This window comes from Cryptomeria japonica, unplaced genomic scaffold (assembly GCF_030272615.1).
Source record: "Cryptomeria japonica unplaced genomic scaffold, Sugi_1.0 HiC_scaffold_17, whole genome shotgun sequence".
NCBI lineage: Eukaryota > Viridiplantae > Streptophyta > Pinopsida > Cupressales > Cupressaceae > Cryptomeria > Cryptomeria japonica.
The window spans coordinates 2,027,646-2,050,985 of record NW_026728839.1 but is presented as its reverse complement, the minus strand read 5'-3'; positions in this window follow the sequence as shown (position 1 = coordinate 2,050,985).

The following is a 23,340-nucleotide window of genomic DNA, read 5'->3' as shown; positions in this document are numbered from 1 at the left end:
CTCCCATTTTGGGGAGGTGACTGATTATGTGAGTCATCCCTCTCCATTTGCATCCCCAATGAAGAATCAATTCATAGATCTTCTTTGGCATTTGGTGTATGTATGTGCAAGTTGAACCAATGACACCTTTTGTATGTATGTATGTATGTATGTATGTACATACACACACACACACACACACATATATACATATATATATATATATATGTATATATACATATATATATATACATGTATATATGTATATATACATACATGTACATATGTATATATATATACATGTATATATATATGTATATATATACATATATATATATGTATATATACATATACATATACATATGTATATGTATATATGTATATACATATATACATATATACATGTATATGTATATATGTGTATATACACATATACACGTGTATGTGTGTATATACACATATACACATGTGTATGTGTGTACACACACACACACACACACACACACATATATAAGCATATTTGTATACATACATACATACATATGTGTGTGTATGATAACAAGCATTATCAACTATGTTTATGTATGTGTCCATGTATTCCCATAGATGTATTTTAATATCTATTTATCCATATATAGATACATATAATTATTTTGAATTTCCTGGAAAGAAATGGGGATGTAAAACAATCTTTTATTTTTCTAATGCATATATGCATGAAACATGAATTCATGAACATATAACAAAGAAGAAAGTTTTTTTTTTTTTTCAAATCAATTGTAAAAATATGATAAAAATTAATCATAGACATTATCAAATCATTCAAAATGTGTCCACCATATAATTTTAAATGTAGATCTAAATGAGACTATATGTTTGTTGGTAAATAGATTTGTCATTGCGGTCGTTTATCTAAAACTGACCCTATTTGCCCGACGAGCAGTGAAAAATGTTCCAACAGTTGGAGAGATTGGAATAAAACCACAATCTTCCTCTGTGTTTGAGAGGGACAGCTCCCTTGTATGATGGGGTATTTAGGATTTTTGTGTACTTTTAACCTGAAAGTACATAAAGGAGAAAACACTAATCTAGAGAAATATGACTAACAGGAATCCCAATGATAGACATACAAAAACCAACTAAGATTTCACAACTAATTATGATTACAATGGGGGTTTGAGCACAAAATAAGTGTTGATATGCAATGATGAAGAAAAAAAGATAACAAATCTTGACATACAGAAAGAGAAGTTATCTTGACACATCTAACTGAAGATACTAGGAAGTGATTGTGTTTCATTACAACAATTGCATATATTGTTGATAATTCACATGAGCACAAAAAGGAATTACTAATTTAACATACAAAAAATTAGTAATGACAACCTAGAAGAACATCAAGAACACACAAACTTGAAAGAATTATTTATTGTCTTTGTGAGATTATACAATCTAAGAAACCTCTTTGTACATAGTGTAAAATCAAAATTCATTACAAGACTCTCAAACAATTTCTGCAGAGTTTCCCCTCTCTCAAAACTTCCCTCCATACATTACAAATAGCCTTGTCTTTATAGGCTTTCCAAAATAACCACCTTAGTAACTAACTTTGGATATGTTAATAACTAACTCATTTTTATGCAAAAAGAGTTTAGTTAGAAACTACTTCACTTTAGTGTGATTAAGGTCCACTTTATAACCTTTAGTTACAATAAGTGACAAAAGTCACTTTTACAAAAATACAAGTTCAAATCTGTAATATCAATGAAGAACCAAGTCATGAGTTACGTTGAGGCACTTCTCCATCTTCATCCACTTCATCTGATCTCATAATCATATCACCAACATCTCTCTTGATGACACTTGGGCATGCACATTGTGTGTATGATGTAGTAATCCATCAATTCTTTGCATCGAACATATTGCGAAGTAAAGGTGGTCTTCTTTGATTTGGAGTAGCTTCTATTTGAAATATGGACATTCATTCCTATCAGAGATAACTCTATCCACTTTCATTCTGGTCACAAAATTATCTCCTTTCTATATCTTGTCTAGCTCTCGAACATTCTTATCCCTCATGAACATAATATTTCTTTGAACAATAAGAAGGCTTATATGATGGTATGATATCAATTCTTATGTAGTCACCTTCATCAATCTTCTTAAAAGTGATAATGCATCCCTATACACAATTGAACCTCCATCTTTTCATTACAATATTCACATGCCTAAGAACAATTGAAATAAGTGTCCATTCTTATGTAATCATCAAATTTGAAGTGAGACAAGCTATAACCACCACGAGGAAATACAAGTCTCCCTTGTCAATGACGTTTCCATATCAACTCTACCTTTTTCAACAACCCGTTTCCTTCTATTATTAGATTCTTTCATAGATTTAGCTTTACAACACGTGGTACCCTTGTGTTTATAGTCATAAGATACATGAGACAATAGCCTTGAACAACTATATCATAGCTCTTTCATCTTTTGGCTAAAACTCTACCAAATGTCTATCGAGTGAACAATGCATACCCACATTCATTGGCATTTTGGGAAAAACTATAGTCTCTGGCCCATATCTACCGTAATCACTTACTTTTCTTTCTATGATGAACCCTTTTTCAGAGGATCAAGATGTTATCATGTTCATGACATTATTTCCGTGGTCTCCTAGCTCTTGTGTGTCATTCCACTATGGTTGGAGAATGTTGGTTGAGGTTCGTGAAATTAGTATTGCAATCTACCAAACACTTGAAGTTCCTTGACTATGGTTCCACAAGCTCTGCACGTAGATTTTCTCAACAAATATATTTGGCTATTCCTTGTGATCAATGTGAGCCATGAGTCATGCCATTACATTTGTTTGAAATCACCAAGAGCTGTGGGATGAATTTGAGGCATTCTATAAAATGAATAGAACATCTTCTCTTATGCTTCACTTTCTTGTATGACGACCATGGCTTTATATCTAACAACAATCCTAATTTATTTAGTGCTTCGATGAATTTACAAACTCTTTCTCAAATTTTTCATTTTGGGTAGGCATGGAGGGTGGTGGCAAATAATTTGACTATGTACCTGTCAGTTGCATTCACTTTAAAGTTTCTATCACTTTTCCAATGAGTGCATGTGTGTATCGCTGCCATCATTTCATTACATTTCTGAGATGAAATCTCTTCGAGGCACTCTAACAAATAATTTGTGTGCTTGGTCTATGTTTCCATATTTTGCCTTTGGCATCCTATCAAACGGTTCACTTGTCACGAATATCAACTTAAGCATTTCTAGCTATAATGTCTTATAGAGATCCTCCTTTAATCATGCTTTGATGGATGTCTCTTTCATAGCTCAAAAACTCACATTTTGGCATGGGCAAGAAAGATGCTAGCAAAGGGTTGCGGAATTTGGCTTTATACCCATGAACTACATTTGCTTGGAAGTTTCACAATCTTTGAGATGACATCTCTGTGAAGCATTATGTTAAACAATTCATGTGCATTGCCTATGCTTCCCACGATCTGTATCATGCTATTTTGTTAAACATCTCACGATATTGGCTATGATCCCACGATTTTGCAGTCATATGTACCAGAGAAGTTGCAACTACAACATCTGACTAAATTCCTCTATTCTCTACGGTTTGTTGAATACCATGATTGGTTTTGTGCATATCTTGCGATCATTGCATTAAATGAGACCACATTTCTTTAAGGAATTCAGTCAAACAATTCACATGCCATGTCTAAGCTTTCCACATTGCATATATTTCATGGCATTCTGTTAAATAGTTTGCTACTTATCTATGCCTTCCACATTTTGCATATATATTTATGTTTCACGACATATCTATGCTTCCTTATCTGTGGTTTATCAAACATGCCAATGCATTTTTTTTTACTCTTGTTCATTTTGCAAACATAGTGGCTAGGGTTGTTAAAACATATCCATTATACTTTGGTGCATGTCAATATTCCTTTCAGAACTTCCACTTCAGCACAGGCAGAGAGGATGCTGACGTAGTTTGTAGAGTTTGGCTCTTATATTCAATTGGTTACATTTACTTGGAAATTTCTAAATATTTCTCATCAAATCCATTTTGTGCATATGGTGCAATCATTATATGAATAAATAATTTACGTGGTTTGTCTATGCATCCATTACTGATAGTCATAATTACTAGAGCAAAGCGTGGTATAATCTTAATTCCTCATTGGCATGTGTGTTTCTAGAGCAGCTGCAACTACAACATCTCATGAAACCATTTTCTCTTCAATGCATTAATGAATGTCCATAACCTGTTGTTTGAAGCTTCTTTTTTTTTTTTTAACTCTTATGGAAGAGGTTAAGAACGCTCCAGAATGGAGAATTTCTAACCTTCTTGACAAAAAGAGTTGGCCCACAAGGTTAGGAAATAAGGTTAGGAATGCTTCGTTCTGGAGCATTCTTAACCTTTTTTTTTAAATGCTCTTGAGGTTATAAAAATGGGTTAGAAATGCTCTAGAACATAGCATCTTTAAACATTACTTAAAAATACAATAACCCCAACCTCAAAAATCATCGACCATGAAGGAAAAATAGAAGAGAAATTGAAAAGACATTTTTATATTACTTATACCTACTTAAATGACTTCACATAATAAAATAATTTAAAATATTAAATTATTTATTTGAAAAATAATTTAAATATTTTAAATTTAATGCTCAGGCTTGAGAAAAATGACCATATCTTCCAAACGGTAGGGAGTTAGGTCTTGAAATTTGAAATAGATGTTTATGGTAGGGAAATGGGTGAAAAAATTTATTTAATCCTCATGAAAAAACCTATAATGAAATATTTTAATAATTTTTGGGCGACAGACACCAAAATTTGAAAATTTAATATATGGTAAAATATGAACTAGCTTTAGGGGAAAATTGGCCACATGACACTAAATGATGCTAAGGACATTTATGTCAAATTATTTCCCTGAATTCTTGGTAATTTCCAAAATTCATTGATTTTTCATATTTTGACTGGCAACGATCTTAGATCACATGCTCACTGCTTACGCATAAACAGATATTTGGGCCTTCATTCAACATTAGGACCAATTTGAAGTTCAAATTTTAGGTATGCCAAATATGCGGGCAACAACTAGCTCTGACTGGGGACAAGAATTGCAAAGGACACAGGATGAACCCAAAATCTCTAGTTCGTAGGCTAGTGCACTATCCATTGGGTAATAGAGTCAAAGAGGAAACAATAAAGGGAATAGCTAGAGAAACTGGACACAAACCAAAAATGGGACGAACACAACAAAACTTCTAACTAAAGTATGTACATAGTAGGAAAATCCCACCTCAAACTTCTCCAGGCACTGGTACATTTAGGTCAAAATTTTGACGGCAAATCATCGGAATTCCGACACAATTTCGTCACACTACCGACAAAAATAGCCGTCGAAAACTTTTTGTCGGAAGTTTCGACTATCCTTGTGGTCATCGCAATTCTGCCATCAGCTCCAACCTTTCCGACGACCACCATGGATGGTCATACCCAGAAAGAATACCGTTGCGATCTCGAGCTACCATTGGAATTCCGACAGCAAAGGGTAAAAATTCCAACAGAGGAGTGTCGTCCAATGCACAACATCCTCGTCAAAACTCTCCTGGAGGCCGTCGTAATTTTAACCCTTTTGTGTTAGAATTACGACGGCCTCTAGGAGAGTTCCGACGAGGATGCTATGCATCTGATGACACTCCTCTGTTAGAATTTTTACCCTTTGATGTCGGAATTCCGACGGTAGTCCGATTTTTCGAATTTTTTTTTTTTATAGAAAAAGATTGACATTGGTATCTCTCTTCTATCTCTCTTCTCTATCCCTCTCTACTATCTCTCTTCTCTATCCCTCTCTACTATCTCTCTTCATCCCTCTCTTCTTCTCTCCCTCTCTACTTCTCTTTCTCTACCCTCTCCAGGTCATTATCTCTTCCTCTCATCCTCTCTCATCAAAAGAGAAATAAAAACTTGCATGGCCTTATAATTCATGAGTTGAAGTTTGAGTTTAACATTTTGGAGGTAATTTTCTTAGACTATTCAATGCCAATTCTAACTAAGGTCAATCAAAATTCAAGATAAACCTATGGTAAAGATGAGGATCTCGAGTTCATTGGTAGAGGACTCCACTTTTGATGGGAGAAAACCCCCCTAGTATTCAGTTTGGTAAGCTCTAGTTGAAGGTACAGTATGACAGCCACGTAGAAGGAGAACCATGACATGTTGCAAAATTAGAAGGGAAATTCTAACAAAGAGTAGCTACGTGTATGGAACATTCAAAGCGTTTCATGTCTGGGCTAGCTATCTTCTTTACTCTAGTCTAGGATTTCACATTTTTGAGAAAGCATGATTTGTATGGATGGTTTGTTTGTTTCAAATGAAGTATAGTCTATCCTCCACCAAAATAACAATGACAGTAAGGACTAGTAGAGTAGTCTGTTTGAAGGTTTAGACATTGATAATAGTGTCTAGGTTTTCCCCAATTCTTGAATAGCATTAATAGATAATCATAAGTATAGAAAGGAATATATTACTTAGAGATTGTAATGAAGAAGGGTTTTGAATTAAAAAGACAATGATAAGAGTTTTTTTACGGTTCAAAACACAAAGACAATCACAACAGAAAATTACAAGTTATAGGGTTACATTGAGTAGGTTTGATTGATTTGAAGAATATATTGTGTTTCTCTATCAATAAATAAGAGGTCTCAAGAAAGTAAAGACAATGAAAACTAATTGATGGGCAACCTTTTGACTATCAAGAAATGATTGCCTTAGATGAAAGTAGTGATAAATGTCACTATCAACAAAAGAACAACCAATAAATGATAAATTTGCAGTGAGATCATAGTGCCTAAATCAGTCTAAAAGCTTATAAGGATCAGAACCAAGCCATATAAGCTTCAAGAACAATTTGAGAGCATCAAAGACATCTACCAGACATTAGAAATTGTCAAATCAATGACACAACAACCTCATTACAGTTTTATGTTGTATTAAATAGCAAAAGCCAAGTCTAAGATAGTGTTAGAAGGTGTGTGAGAGTCTTCAACATGGATAACTAATAGGTATAACACTGAGAGCAGCAATATATGAGATTTGATGAATGACAGTGGCCATGATATGGAGATGACAGTGTCAAGTATCACTGTCAAAGCATGAATAGAGGTCCTAATCTGAGTCTTTTCAAGAGAGAACAATAAATATGAAGCACCAAGGTCTACAGTCAGATCAGAGACAACCATCTAGCAGCCCAAAAAAGAATCAAAAGGCTATGAAAGGTCAAAATCATAGTATTTCCATAGCCCATGAAGTTCTAGAAGATGTGCAAGGGCAGTTCATAGTGCAAGGTCATAGGTATTTAGTGTCATAATTATTTTCTTCACCCCCAGATCTTGATGAAAGATAAAAGGATTCCATGACACAAAGTGAAAAGTCTATAGCACTGATAAATAGGTTAGCATTATGTCATATGCATACAAGACATCATGAAGCAGATTTGACAGTAATAAAGTTGCAGCAGTCATCAACTCAAGCATAATGAAGGCATGGACACTGAGCATGCAAAAATATAATTGATAACAGTGGTGAAATGATTAATGCTGTATCACAATTTGATATCAAACTGTCTATGAAGATGGTTGTTGAAAGGTTTAGTGTTGGTTTTAAAGGTGAAAACATTGCATGAGGTCTACCACCATAAAGGAAATACAAAGCTACAAATAAGACAGTGACCATTCAAAGATAAAGCTACAAAGAACTATCAAAGAAACCACAGTCCAATGAAGAATCAAGAGACAATAGGCCTAAGTGTAGTCTCAGATATTTGAAAATGTCATTATGGATAGTTAAGAAAAATAAATGCATTCATGATATTTGCACTCAACAAAAGAGAAGGGTTTGTATTCATCAAAGATTAGTTGAAACACTTGTGAGAGAGAGATCAATATCCATCAAGCCATAAATAAGATAATCACCATTACAAAGCATGATGAGTCAAAAAGGCAATCAAGAATTATCAGTTCAAAGGATCAATAGGTGAATCTTCTCTTGTTGATAATCTCTAGTGATGGTGTATAGGATCCCTATTCCAATCTCAATGTGCCAAAGCTTGATGAGAAGTCATGGATTAGAAGTTACAAATGCCTTAAACAGTTTTCTATTGAGAGAAGCCATATAGTCAAATCAAGACTCAAATCCACAGTGGTAAGATACAAACAACGATGATAGTCAAGGAGTCATTCATTGTAGGGTTTTTCATAAAATTTTAGAATATGGTATGAGCAGTCCAAAGAACTATGACACTTCACTGAAAGGAGTAGCATATCAGTCCTTATTGGCATCAAATTATACAAATGACAACTAGGGATGAAGCTACAGGAGACAATCATTATCTTAGTTTAAGACCCTAGAACAATATAGCCCCAATGGAGAAAGCAAAAATCAAAACATAGGAGAAGTCCTAGAATCCCACTAAAATCTTATTTGTAGTCGCAGAGTTGCAAGATCAAAAGAATATAATGGTAAAGATGACCTAGGGTTCTCTTTTTATTATTGAGACAATATTATGTGAATATGATAGTTTAGTAGTCCTCGAATGCATGTGAGTAGTCCCAATGAAGAAACAATACCATCAGGGTATTAGAATAATTTTTGAAACCTGCAATCATGTTAGATAAAACCTGCAATCATGTTAGATAAAACCTGCAATCATGTTAGACAAGTATTGAAAGTATAATTCATAGAGCAACCATTTCAACTAGGTTTAGATAGCATATATTCATAACTATTTCAATTTTATGTGAACTACACAATATCTATAATGCATAATTGGAGTTAAACCATAATAGGGCTTGGATGAGAAACATGATAGGGCACCCAAAGCTGTCCACATGCTAAGCCCAAGAGCAGATATACCCTATCTCCTACCCTATCTCGTTGAATTCATTCCTACACCAAGTGACTATGAACAAAAGCGTAGGTATTTAACAACAATGACATGGTCCATGGACTAGTGATCCTCCTCTTGATACTCCATCTACAAATGAGAACATCTCTTGTACACGATGCTACTTCAGAATTAAAAGTTGCTTCTTCTAGAACTTTCCATGATTCTTTGCAATAGGATTATATGTCTTCTAGATTCACCCCACTAGGACACATTCATATCAAGCATCTTTACTTTTTTGAAAAGTAGACCACATTTCAGATCTAGATGACACCATAATGACTTTGATTTCCTCTTGCAAGATATTCCTCCATCATGTATTGCTTCATCGATGTTCAAATTTGCTTCTTCAAGGGCTCTCAATGATTCTCTATATAGGATTCTTCATGTCTATGAGATCCACTTCATTGGGAGGCCTACTTAAACATTTCACATCTGTTTGTGGACTCTCACCTTTCAAACATTTCACATCTTATAATTGAGCTTTTCTTTGTTTCGAGAATAGTTTAATATTCTCTACATAATAGGGCCAACCACGTGAAGGTGGAAGCTCATTTGGCCCATCCCCCCCCACCCTAACATCACTCTAAATTCCCCATTAACATCTAACATTCATTCATTCTTTCATCCATTATTAAAATATAACATTCATTCATTATCACATAATGTTCATTAACACATAAAATTCATTAACTTTCATTAAAACACAACATTCATCAATAATCATCAACACATATCATTCATGAACATTCATTAGCACATAATTACATTCATTACACATAAAAATCAGTCATTATCAAATAAGGTAGATTACAATCATTTCTTTCTTTGTTTTTTCTTTGAAGCTATGAAAAGACTAAGTGGAACATCGGTTTCTTCATCATTTCTCCCATCTGCGGATGTTATGCCCTCTTCTCGTGCTCTTGATGTATGCCTAGTCCTATACAAAGGACGAGGATGCCGAAACAATGGCGGGTCATCTGCAATGACAAAGAACTGGGTTGAATTCAAAACATTTTTTTTTATTGTTACAAGTATTTCATTAATTTAAAGACCACAACCGTTACACTCTTTACCTGATGGGGCCACATCATCTTCCACATCATTTTGTCTAGCCTCGACCTCGACATGCTGAGCACCCTCTAGATCCTCTGGAGTTGAAATACGAAATGTTACATTAATCAATACACAAATTGCAATTAAATTTGTTTAAAGGAATAACAGCAGTCCTCTTTACCTGATTGGGGAACATCACGTTCCTGATGTTGTCTACCCGGATCATGCTCCACTTGGTCACCACCGACTACATGCTCTAAAATATTAACAATAAAGGTTACATTAATTACTACACTAATTTTCAATTTAAGATGTTTAATTGTATTAATAATTATAACATAAAAAAAATTGAATAGCAAATGAATACCTCCACTACAAGGATGCACATCTGGACCTTCATGTACAGGTTTTGTTCCACAATTATCATGCTGCATTCCAATGTCATGCACAATGTTATCATTACTTGCTTATTTAAAAAAAATATAGTCACTTTATGTTGAAACTTAACATCAAATAGATTATTGGTTAAGTATTCAATTTGAAATAATTTTCATTTAGCTTAATTACCGTTGTGACAGATGCATCAGAATCTCGTGTTTGCCCACTCAATTCTCGTAGCCATTCAACCATGGCTATATAGCCTTGTTGGTAGCCAATTCTCTTGTCATCTTCTGTGGGTGCTCTATTGAATTCAGAGCCCTACATATTTTCTTAGTATTGTGAATTTTGCTTGTATTGTTTGATAAAAAAAAAATTGTTTACAATTTATAAATATTTTGATGTGATACTCAATTTACTGATTCTTACAATTCATGTGGCAAGTTTCATATAACCACTAGAGCCAAGTTTGTGTTGCCCATGCTTTTCTTGTCTTGCCTTGGTTGCCTTTGACTTGTCACTCAATCTATGAAAAGTTTGAAATATGTTAGATTATATAAATATAATGAATAATTAGTACATATTCACATTCTTAATAGTATCACATACCTTCTTCTGGCGTCTGGTGGTGTATTTCCTTTTTTCCTTTCAATTCTCTCCTTTGCATCCAAAATCAGGTCCTTCCACTCCCTCTCTGGAATCATGGGGGGATGCTCATACTTTACGTTCTTCTCTAAATGTGTCCTATATTGGTCCCTCACATACTTTAGATATGTGCCAGATTTTTCCAGGAGCTTAGTCTTGTCGAATGTGTCATTTCCAAACAACCCTACCATACGGTTTGTGAGTTCATCTTTTAGCTTTTTTTCTTGGTCATTCCACCTTTAAAGCAAAAACAAACTTGTTAGATTTAGAAAGAAACTGAAGCTACCTTTGATATAGTTCAAGAAATGGATAAAAGGAAAACTATTCTAGCAATGATATGAAATCAAAATAGTGGATAAGGGTTAGTTCACGTATGATGTTCCACCTTTTACGTATGGTGGGCCCAAATATCTGCAATGAAATGTCATTAAGATTTTTATAAAAAATATCATTTCCTGCAAAAAAAACATGGGATCATTAGTCCAAAATGAGTGATCAGTAAGTAAATTACAATTAGACTATATATAATAATATTTTTAAAGTACTTGGAACCTTATGTATCTTCAAGGGAATCAATTCTTCGTCGCTCACCACCAATATGGCCTACAACATTCCTGTACTAGCAATACGGGAAGATCCAGGAAATGATGGTATGTTATCAGCAGTACTCGCCTCTGGCGCATCCTCATGTGCATCTCCTACCACAGTAAATGAATCCACTATGAAATGCCTCCAAGAAAGAACACTTTAAGGGTAATAAACACATAATGAAAGAGAGAGAAAAAGAGGGATCTACCACCAGTGGGTGGGTCAACACGAGTTGGTGTCGACATTGCAGTCGGCAATACAATTGGGCTCGACCTTGGACCCATGTCAGCACCTGAAGAGTAATACATTAAATATGTAAAACATTAAAAAAGCAAGTTCACAAGTCCAAAGGAGTGGTTTTAATATATAGAACATGGTCATCACCTAAACTACTCGCAATACCCTGATCATCACCACCAGGATGATGAGGCCCTATAAATTTCTGTAAAAATAACACATACATATTTTAGTTAATGACATAAAAGAGATAAAAATATAAACCATTATTGAACTTTTTTTATGATTAAAGCTTTCATTACTGCTTACTTGCAAGTTTTCCATTGTCGTCAACAATAGTTGCACCCTCTTTGTTATCTCATCAGCCTGAGGACTTATGGTTGCCAAATCAACAATCTCTTGCCTAATTTTTCTAATATTCTTTTGTACAAATTGCATAGAGTTTGCGCTAAGTGTGATGTCATCAGCACATAATACTGTCAAGCCCCCCACATCCCTATGGAGGTGCTGAGGTACTACAAGTTCCTTTCCCTTATCCTGAACATCTATTTGTGACAAGAATATAATTAACACTATCAAAATTACTTCAAAACACTCAAGAAAAGATCATAATGTAACAATTTGCTTCTATCTAATTTGTACAATTACAATGAGGTTTACTTGCTTCGTAGAAGTGTTAGGACCTACACCCCTATCTATGCTATGTGGTGGATCCATGTGGCCCTGTGACAAAGAAAAAATATAAAAACATTAGCGAAATGAAACCAATAGACTTAGAAAAAAAACTTAATAATACAATGGTTTATTGGATCCATTAATTGGAAGTTGGCTTAAATGGTATATATATAGTACGTACCACCCCCATGATAGTAACTTTGTTTGTATCTATATGATTCAAATTGTAATCGATTAGCAACTCTTCCCCTACACTTATTGATTTTATCACACATACAAACACACAATTTCCCTCACGTGCCTCAAATATGCAATTGGGTTGCTTATTAGTTGACCCAGGTTGTGTACTATTTATAAAACCTGCAATATTCCCCATTGCTTTTGGCCTTCCATCAATGTATACAGCCACTCGTTTACTTTGATCATTATCTTTTTGTTGTATATAATTGGCTGACAGTGCATACCTACGCATACTTTTTTTATATCGAACAATCTGCATCCAATCAGTATAATTGTAACAAGGTCCAACAAACTCCATCAATTCAACAACTTTGTTGTAACAAACCTTTATGTTGTCCATGGAAAATAGGCCCAAACCATGTAACGACGAAGGTGCTATGCGATATATCCTCTCATTAACACAAAAATTAGTGTTTATTGGAGGAAGTTCCTTGGGTACACATTGTTTCAGTAGATGTTTGTACCTCAAGGGCACCTCAATGTCACCTTTGGTCTCATCATCATAAGAACATGACCCCCCTTGAGCAAGAAAAAATTCCATGTGTTTATTGAATTTTCTTCTAATCTTTTGACCTCTAGTTGATCTCCCTGTTTGAGATCTACTACATGTCTCACTTTCCTCTTCTATTCCTGCATTTCCCTCACTCGAGGAAGACACATCTGACAAATACCTATTTGGTGATACCTATGTACCATCAAATGAGAGAGTTAGTTGGTAATGAGAGAGATATTTTGCAAATGAGGGTAATATTGATGAAGAAGTCGGCCATAAAGTTGATGTTGAGATTAAAATTTGAGTAAGTCCAACTAGGGCCTCAAGTGTTGATAACTGTATTAGATTTGCTGCTAATGTTGAGGTTTCAAAAACTGAGGAAGTTTGTTTTTTTTGTAATTTTTTTAAAATATATTATTTCTATAAGGTGTATTGACTTATACCTGTCGATCCATGAGACTGTGCAGGATCCTCGTCAAAGGGGTTCAGGTTCCTACACCAACAATTGAGCATCATAAGCATTACATTTGTAATTTGATAAACAATAAATACTGTAGTATCATAAGCATCATAAGCATCACATATGTATCATCATATATGTAATTGAGCATCATAAGAATCACATATGTATCATCATAAACATGTAATCCATCACATACGTATCATAAATCACCATCCATCATATAGCTAATAAGTAGTCCACATTCCATAAATAAACACAAAGTTCAAAAAATGTCACATGTATCATCATAAGCATGTAATCCATCACATATGTATTTTAAATCACCATCTATCACATAGCTAGAGGTGCATCATGAATTAATTAAGTAATGGCATTAGAATTCAAAACATATGAGTTATTTATGTAACCATATAAGTCAAATCAATTTCTATCAAGATATCAATATTAAATAGATAATATAATAATTGCATCTCATACATTTCATTCATGTCATTGATCTTCTTCTTCATCCAACTCATCATCATGACCATCATCATCATCATCATCATCATCATCCTCCTCGTCATCGTCATCGTCGTCATCATCATCATCATCGCCATTGTGTTCGTCATCGTCATCGTCATCACCATCACTGACACGATCACCATCAGCATCACCATCATCATCATCAACTTCTTCTTCGTGTACATTTCCATCAAGAACATCATCAAGTAATTGTCGATTGTGATCATCTATATCATCTTCTACTTCTTCGGTATCTTCTTCTTCCATCACATTATACATTATCGGCCTTCCTCTTGGATCATGTCGAACAACAAATGACCAACCCAGTTTATGTGGAACCTCCAAGTAAAATACCTACTCACATTGACTTGGAAGAACATAGGGCTCATCCCCAACTTGTTCAAATGACCTTGTATTAACCATTGTAAATCCATTATCATGTTCGATAACAGTTCTATCAGGATCATTTATATTCAGTCGTAGCCTATACCATTTGATGACAAACAAAACTAATTTGAAGGAATTAAAGTCAGACTCAAGTATATCATCCAAAATGCCATAGTATCAATTTTGAGACACTTGAAGATGTATGTCGTTTCTAGATGAAATATTGGTCACCTCAAAGACTGCAGTTATCCCAGAATCACAAGTTTTCTTCGTGTCATCCAACTGTTTGATGCGAAATTTATGACCATTGCAGCACATAGCCTTGTGGTGTTTGACCTGCAATATGTCTAACATATTAAAACTATTGCATCATGAGTTGATAAACATACGAGTGATTAATAAAATTATATGTACCTATTGATCTCTTAAAACATATTCTAAATCAATTTCCCTTTGTGTAACATTGGAATTTCCATTACGATGAGCTTCTTTAACCAATGAAGCGACACCATCCCATGTTAATGTGCGACCAGAATGTTGACATCGTTCAATCCACACTGTCATCCAATCAAGATTGTTTGCAATATACAAATGTAGCGCATCCCACTCCCAACCAACTGTACAAATAATTAATAGACCACTTACAACTGATTTATTTAGAAGATGAAGAATTAATTTACTACAATAACATTTTATAATTACCTCACTTTCTTCAATCTACCTTTCCCCATCAAGTGCTCCCCTTCGAATTTATTAATGGGGTTGGGATCCCAAATGAGATCTATGTGGATTTTTGCTGCAAACTTAGGAAGATATTCAGTAATGTACACCATAGTTTTGTATACCATATATCCCTCCACCATAGAACCCTCAGGATGTGCTCTTTGTCGAACCAAAGCCTTCAAAAATTTCAAGTGCCTCTCAACCATCCACATTGACCTAGTGTGTACAGGTCCACACAATTCGATCTCCTCAACTTGGTGTATGAGGTAGTGTTCTTGTGCATTGAAAAAAGTTGAAGGTAGACACTTTTGCATTTCACACATTAGATGAGGGATTTTTCTCTTCCAATATTTTATATCTTCCTTGTGGATTTATTTAGATGACAACCACCTAATTAAAGAGATTGAGGATGCAAAAATATATAAACGAGACTTTACAAATAATATACAATATATTGCATAACAAGTAAAACAAATGGCAAATATAATATCTATACAACAAATTGAACAAACATCACTACTTACCTCATGTATTTTCCAAGATCATATATGACTTGCTTGATATTATTGTCAAAGTGGTCTGGGAGAGATAGAGGTAGAACGTACTGCAACAATTATAAAATGATCTTTTCATTGTTTTCTAACATAATACAATGAAAAGTACATGCACAGTATACAAATATATAGTAAATACACAAGAACGTGAATTACCTTAATGAAGGTATACCAATCATGCATTTTCATCCCTGGCCCAAATTCACTCTTCTTTGATATGAGATTGTTTATGTTCGCAGCAAATCCTGTGGGAAATCAAATTTTTCGTATGACTTCTTTTATAGAATTGCTTTGCTGCTCCATTAATAACCAAGGAAGGGCACTTATATTAATCTAATCTCCATTGCTATTTGATTGAATGACATTTTTCATTGCATGATTGGATTCCATAATGTCACTACAAATTTTGACAATTTTTTCTTTGTCACGCCTTCCATCCAATATTTTCCATAATGTCTCTGTTATATTCTTTCCAGTATGCATTGTATCAAACAAATGCACAATTTGTAGTTGCTCATAGTAAGGCAACCTACTGAATTGTCTGGGATAACTTTTTAGTCCCTTTGGAAGGTGGCCATCCATGCCTTGACGACCTTCAGTATCATCAATTACATCATCAGTAAACAAAACACGATAGAAAAATTCAAATTCCAAACATAAACCATTAGATGGAATGACATTACCTTGATGATTAATTCTATTATATTCTAACTTCCATAAGTGAGGAGTCATTCTTCATGGCTTTGATGTAGTCTCTTCTTTCCCATTGAAAAGATGTTTTTCAGTATTCCGGTACTTATGATTTTTGTGAAGGAAGTGCCTATACTCATCAAACACCTACTTTCCTAAACTTTTTGAATGACGGGATTTCATCTTTGGACCACAAACTGGACATGCAAATTTTCCCTTTGTTTGAAGACCTACAAGATAATGTATAATTCTATTAAATCTGTTAATTTTTATAATTATAATTATCATGCGCAACTTGAACACTATAACGTACCACAAAAATGTGTTAGCCCTGGGGCATCATGTATTGTCCATACAAGCATTGCATGGAATTGAAATTGTCTTTGTCCTATTGGTCTAGAGATGTTATACATGGTCACACCATTCCATAACTCCAGCAACTCGTCGATAAGAGGCTCAATACATACATTCATATCTTTAACTTGGTACTTGCCTAGTGGAATGAACAAAAACATTACATAATTATTATGACCATTTTACTGCAATATTTATAATTAAATGTAGATGACTATTAAATAATAAAATACCTGGAACAATCATTGCCAACATTATGTGCTCCCTCTTTATTGGCATTCATGGAGGAATATTATTGTTGATAACAAAAATAGGCCACACCGAGTAAACAGATCTCAACTCTCCAAATGGATTAACACTGTCCGCTGCCAATGAAAGCCTGAGATTACGAGGTTCTTCTTTAAAGTGTGGCCACTTTTCCTCTATGTCGATAAATGTTGAACCATCCATAGGCATTCGAATAATGTCATCTTGACTTCTATTGCGTGCATGGTAATCCATAAATTGTGCCAAGCTAGTGCACCTGAATAATCGTTGCATACATGGAATAATGGGAATATAATGAAGAACCTTGCGAGGCACCTTTTTTGTTATTTGATCTGTTCGATATCTACTGATATGACATTCAGGGCATTCTGTTCCAAATTCATGTTGTTTATGATATATAATATGATCATTGGGACAAGCATCTATTGTTTGATACTCCATTCCAAAATCTTTCATAATGGCAAATAATTCTCGGTATGAGCGAGGTAGAATATTTGATGGTGGTAAGAAAAACTCACCTATCAATCTATAGCAAAAAAAAAGTTTGATGTGTTAATATAAAGAATATTAATGGTACATGACTCACCATTTATTAACTGTAATGACATGTATGACACACCTTAACATACGTGAGATTCTTATGTTGGATAAACCATTCATAACCTTCAAGTTCACCAACAACAATACAACAGAGAGAAGAGTTGTTTGGGAGCCTTTGTAAAGGGGCTGATATGCCTTCTCAAGAAGAGGTAAATCAAGAACATCAAGGTCATCTTGATCATCATGATCAGCTATGCCAGTACTAAATGTGTCATGGATCAATGTATTTGTACCATCATCTTCAATTGTGTTTTCTGGTGCATGATCGTCATCTTCCATGGGATCATTATCTTCAGCTTCGATATTCACACCTCCATGTTCCTCCACTTTGAAAACCATATTCTCAGGGTTTTGTTGATCCATACCATGTGCTCCAGGGTGCTCCACCTATATAAAATGATATACATAAATAAATCGTGATCATGATCTCATTATCAAGTGATTTCTTATGTATATAAATTGTTAAAATGATATAATGAACAACTTACCAATGGATGATAATCATGTCCCCCTTCAATGTGACCATGCTGCCTACAATGTTTCTTAGATGTTTTGATTAGAAGTCTTCTAGTCTTTAAGCCCTTACAAATTTTGCAGGGACAATAACATTTCCCATCACCTTTTCTTTTCAAGTTAGACCATAATCTAGCAATTGTCTCCTTATTTTGTTCTTTGCTGATATTATCTGACATGGTCTTTCTTCACAGGCAAAAAAATTAGGTTATGGAAACTTCAGTGCAAAAGCTTCACAAAAATTGCAAATTGAACCAAAACCATTGAACTTAATAGAGAACGTATTTAATGTAGCTGATTGTGTGAATTTCTGAGCATTGTGTCTACAAATTCTTACTAAAAGTTTGCCTGTTGTAGACTTTTTGAGAGACATTTTTGAGTATTCTAAGCAAAGCATTTATTTTAACATACACTTATTCATCCACATTGTAGGGATAACAATACAAGGCTCACATATTGGTCTAAAAGGATGCCATGGTCTCACAAAGTAACCAGGAACCATATGAAATGATGGTCTTGAATCCACACACAACTAGGGAGGATCCATACGATTATGTATGACTTCCCCCTTGTTTGTTTAATGGGATTAGCCAGCTCCAAGACATAGCTGTCAATAATCACTAAGAATGTACAAGTGGATCGTAGCTACCCATACAACAAACACTTACCCCTATCCTCAAATTTTCCCAATGTTTGATTCCTTATATACACTCATCCAAGGTTATCTATGTCGATCTTGGTGAGGAATCACATCACAACAAAGAAGGCAACATTTAAAAATAGCAAGAGTTTCACTAAACTACCAAAGATCATAAATATTGAAAGAAAGGAAAAATAGTAACAATAATAAGTCAAATAAATGTGTTCAATTTCAATAACAATAATAATAGTCCCTCATGTGTGCATTTGTGGCATGAACACAAAAACTCCCACATGGCATGGCCATGTACCTAATGGAGAAGACATGCCTAGGCTACATGCCCAAAAAACATGACTATAATAATAGTCCCTCATGCATGCATTTGTGGCCTGCACACCACAAATCCTAACATATCATGGCAATACACCTCATAGAGAAGACACCCCTAGGGCCACATTGCACATAGCAACGTGCCTCACAAAGAAGACATGCATAGGGCACATGCCACATAGCAATGTGTCTTATGGAAAAATGTGCATGCATGTCACACACCAAAGCTATATGTATACAACATGAGGCACATTCATATGTTATCAAACACAACCTATTGTATCTAACATGAGTTCCTCTCTACATGTGTGCAAATCTTCCAACACTAATCACCACTAAGAAGGAATAATATAAAATGCATCTTCAAATACTTGTGTGTGTGTGTGGAATTGTGTCATTGAACCCAAATCGCTACCATCAACAACATGTAACCATCACCTACACTATATCAAAACATAAGTATGGTGTGACATCATATCTATTTGCATAATGTCAAAACACATGCAAACATGAAAATCATCATAGCATGACAAAAATCAATCTCCACATGTTGGAACAAAGATATAAATAAGATAATAGGGTAAGAGGAAACCCATACCAAGAACCACATACCAACTATCGGTAATGCCATCAAGATAAATGTAGGATAGGATACCACTATGAGCCATCCAATGGTCCATTCTATGAGGAGAACTAGGGGATACTATCTTTGAAAGGTGTGGTCAATAGAGATAATCCCTACTAATGCCACAATATGTCACCATAGCTTCTTGAGTTTTCCATTCTTCTACTTAACACCACATTTATTGAGTTCCTCAACAATGAGGTTGGTTCTCAATAGGATGCACAAACATGTAAACACACAAGCATGGTTTCATCATACTTGTATTGTATCATACTTGTACAACAATACAAATTCATTTTTCTAGTTAATTACTTAGTGTAAAAATAACTCCATTACATAACATAGGGTAATAATCACCATAAGTTTTCAAATAAACTGCCCAAACATCAATTGGAGTTACCCTTTCTAAGGTACAAACATAATTTATTTATAACTTCAAAATTAAAATAATCACAATACATCCAAATAAGTTCAATAGTGCATGGAAATAGACAACATGATCCATAATTAAACCCATAAATTACCCTAATTGGATATGCTAATAAAATGGTGTCTCAAATAATAGAGATTATGTTGGACCTATAATAGAGATTTGGAACTTTTTATCATACACAAGCATGGTTTCATCATACTTGTATCCAAATACACCATCCATAGATAGGTACTCAGTACCACAATCTCATGGGTACCCTTTTAGCTGAATTTACCCTATATTTAGGTGAATCTACCCTTGTATCATTCCTTGATCTAGTATTTTTGTCATCATCCTAAGTCCTCTTTTTGTTAAGTCTTATCCATTCATCTTTAGGAAAATCCACCTATCCTTATGTGAATCTACTTTCTCTTAGGTGAATCTATTTCACATAAATCATTTATCTTATCCATCTTTCTTATGCAAATGGTGAATTTTTCCTATCCTTAGATGACTACACTCCCATTTAGGTGAATCTATCTAGTTTTAGTCTCCTTCCATTATTTTGTCCAAATTTGTATCCTCTCGTTTACATGAATCTACTTGTTCTTAGGAAAACCAACCCTATCATTCTAAGGAAAATTCACCTTGTCATCATCCTTAATCATCTACCTTTCAAGTGTATAGTCCATCCATCCTTGGGAGAATCTAACATATTATTTGGAAAATCCACTCCCTCTTAGGTGAATCCACCTTTTCCACCTTCTCATTAATCTATTATTTGTTCTAAGAAGGACACAAAAGTGGATAGAAAACAATAGAGGAGATAGTACTCAAACAAGTACTAAGGAATTGCATTAGTGACATGTCACAAATGTGAGTTATACATTAGGAAATCTGGCAAGTATTTAGGATTGCTCCTATAGTCTTAAGTTTCTCCAAGGAAAATATTGGTGAGAAGATGAAATTTGTAGTTAATCATTTGGAGGTCCCTGCAAATTTTGTAGTTGTTGCATCCTAAGTTGTTGCAAAATAGTTTAGAACGGTCTTGCTTCGATTTGCTTTGAAAATGAAAATGCATTGAGATTTATATATTAACTACTTGCTTCCTACACTTCAGGAAGTTTGTGTATATCAACCACATAGATATAGTACATACTATATCCTATTAAAATGTTACATATTAACTACTAATATATACAATGTTATCTATAAATAAATGGGGTGAATGGTTTCCACATCCCAAATTTCCCATAGGCATCTCAAAAGCAACATAAATCACATGAAGCAATATATGTTTGACAAGTGGTCTAAACTGAGGATTTTCCTATTGTGTGGGAAATACTAGGAAATACTAAGTTAGCCCACAATTCATTCTCCTAGAATTGAGATTTGTGTGGGATCGATTGTGAGACATTCTCTATCCAAATGGCATAGCATTAAAAAGCATAAAATGATTAGTTGGTTCTAGTTCATGGGATCTCAAACTCTTAGTTTTCTTCCCCAGATCGTTCCAACATCAAATGGAAGCCCCTCACCAACAAGAAAATGGAAACTAAATTCTGATGGGAATATAACATGTTTTATTTCAATCAAGAGATCGATCAAAATGAAGAGCATCATCACAATTATTACAAGTGTGACTGAGGATAGTGGAATTGGTAGTTCATATCATTTGATAAATACTCTCCCATTGAGGAGTTACTCTATTTGCTTGTTAAAGTGATTTTGATTCTTTGTGAGATTTCATTGTTGCCATTCTCAAAATTATTTTTTATCTTAAACATTCCCAATACTCTAATAGTAACCCATGGACCCTTTATTTCCAATTGGGAGGAAAAATAAATAAGATAAATTTCCTCAGCAAAATTACAGAGACCAAAATGAGAAGGTTATTCTTCTTTCAAGGTGGTGATGTGTGGAAGCAATTCAAGTGGTGCAAGGCATTTATGTTATACAAGGAGCAACAAGACACCAAGTTAGCTATAATATTTCTTCCATGTTTGTAAGCAATGCTTTTATTATCATATGTATGATCATATGGGATAAGGGATAAGGCATTAACCAAGGCACTTGGAAACTATTATGTCTAGGACAAATTCTGATTCAGTGTGATTGAGGTAGTGGATAAGGCTACACCAGTTAACTTTTCTTCTCTTTGTTGCACAGACTACAAGTTCAAGGAATTGGTGTCTTTGGGTGCAATCAAAGGAATAGAATCAAAACTAGAGGCCCTAATAAGGAAGGTGGATTCCATTCAAGGATTTCTTTAAGGTGGTGTTGGTACTAGTCCATACATCCCATCAATGGAAGTGCTCAAATTGTGCAAGCTAGTTAAATCCTCTTCTTTCCAAAAGTGATTTAATCTAGCAAATGTAAAGAAGGTGATAAAATTTATTGTGTTGAGTTGGCATGGTCAAGTAAGAAGATGGCACCTATTCATCCAAACTCATCTGCATGTGATAGCCCTTTACCTGGTTGGTTCAACAAGCTTTTACTATATGGGAGGGTAATAGAATGGTAGGTTTTACATAAGCTATATGTTTTGGGATCAAGATTGTATATCTGAGTATCTACATTCTTTCTAAGGGTTGGTTAGGTTATTTTGTTTATTAGTGTTTATGCTACCAATGTATGTAATCTAGATACAATATCAAACACCCATACAATGTTGTAATGTTTTGGTATCCTCCCCATGGCAGGAATTTTGTATATTTTTTAGAAATGTTAGAGTGCATCCTTAACCCTCACTTGATTAATGAAAAAAGGATGACTATCTGATCCAAGTGTAGCAATGTTAACAACATTTTTCCTACATCAAGGATGGTCAGATTATTTTTGTCTTAAGAGAGATAAATAGTGCTACCTAACAAATGCCCTAATAAAAGGTTCTTATTGTCATTTACACCTTAACCAAGCTCAACTTTAGTAACCCCACTCCATTAATTTCATTTTTCACACTTCTCATACTAGAATCCATTAATATTCTACAACACAAAA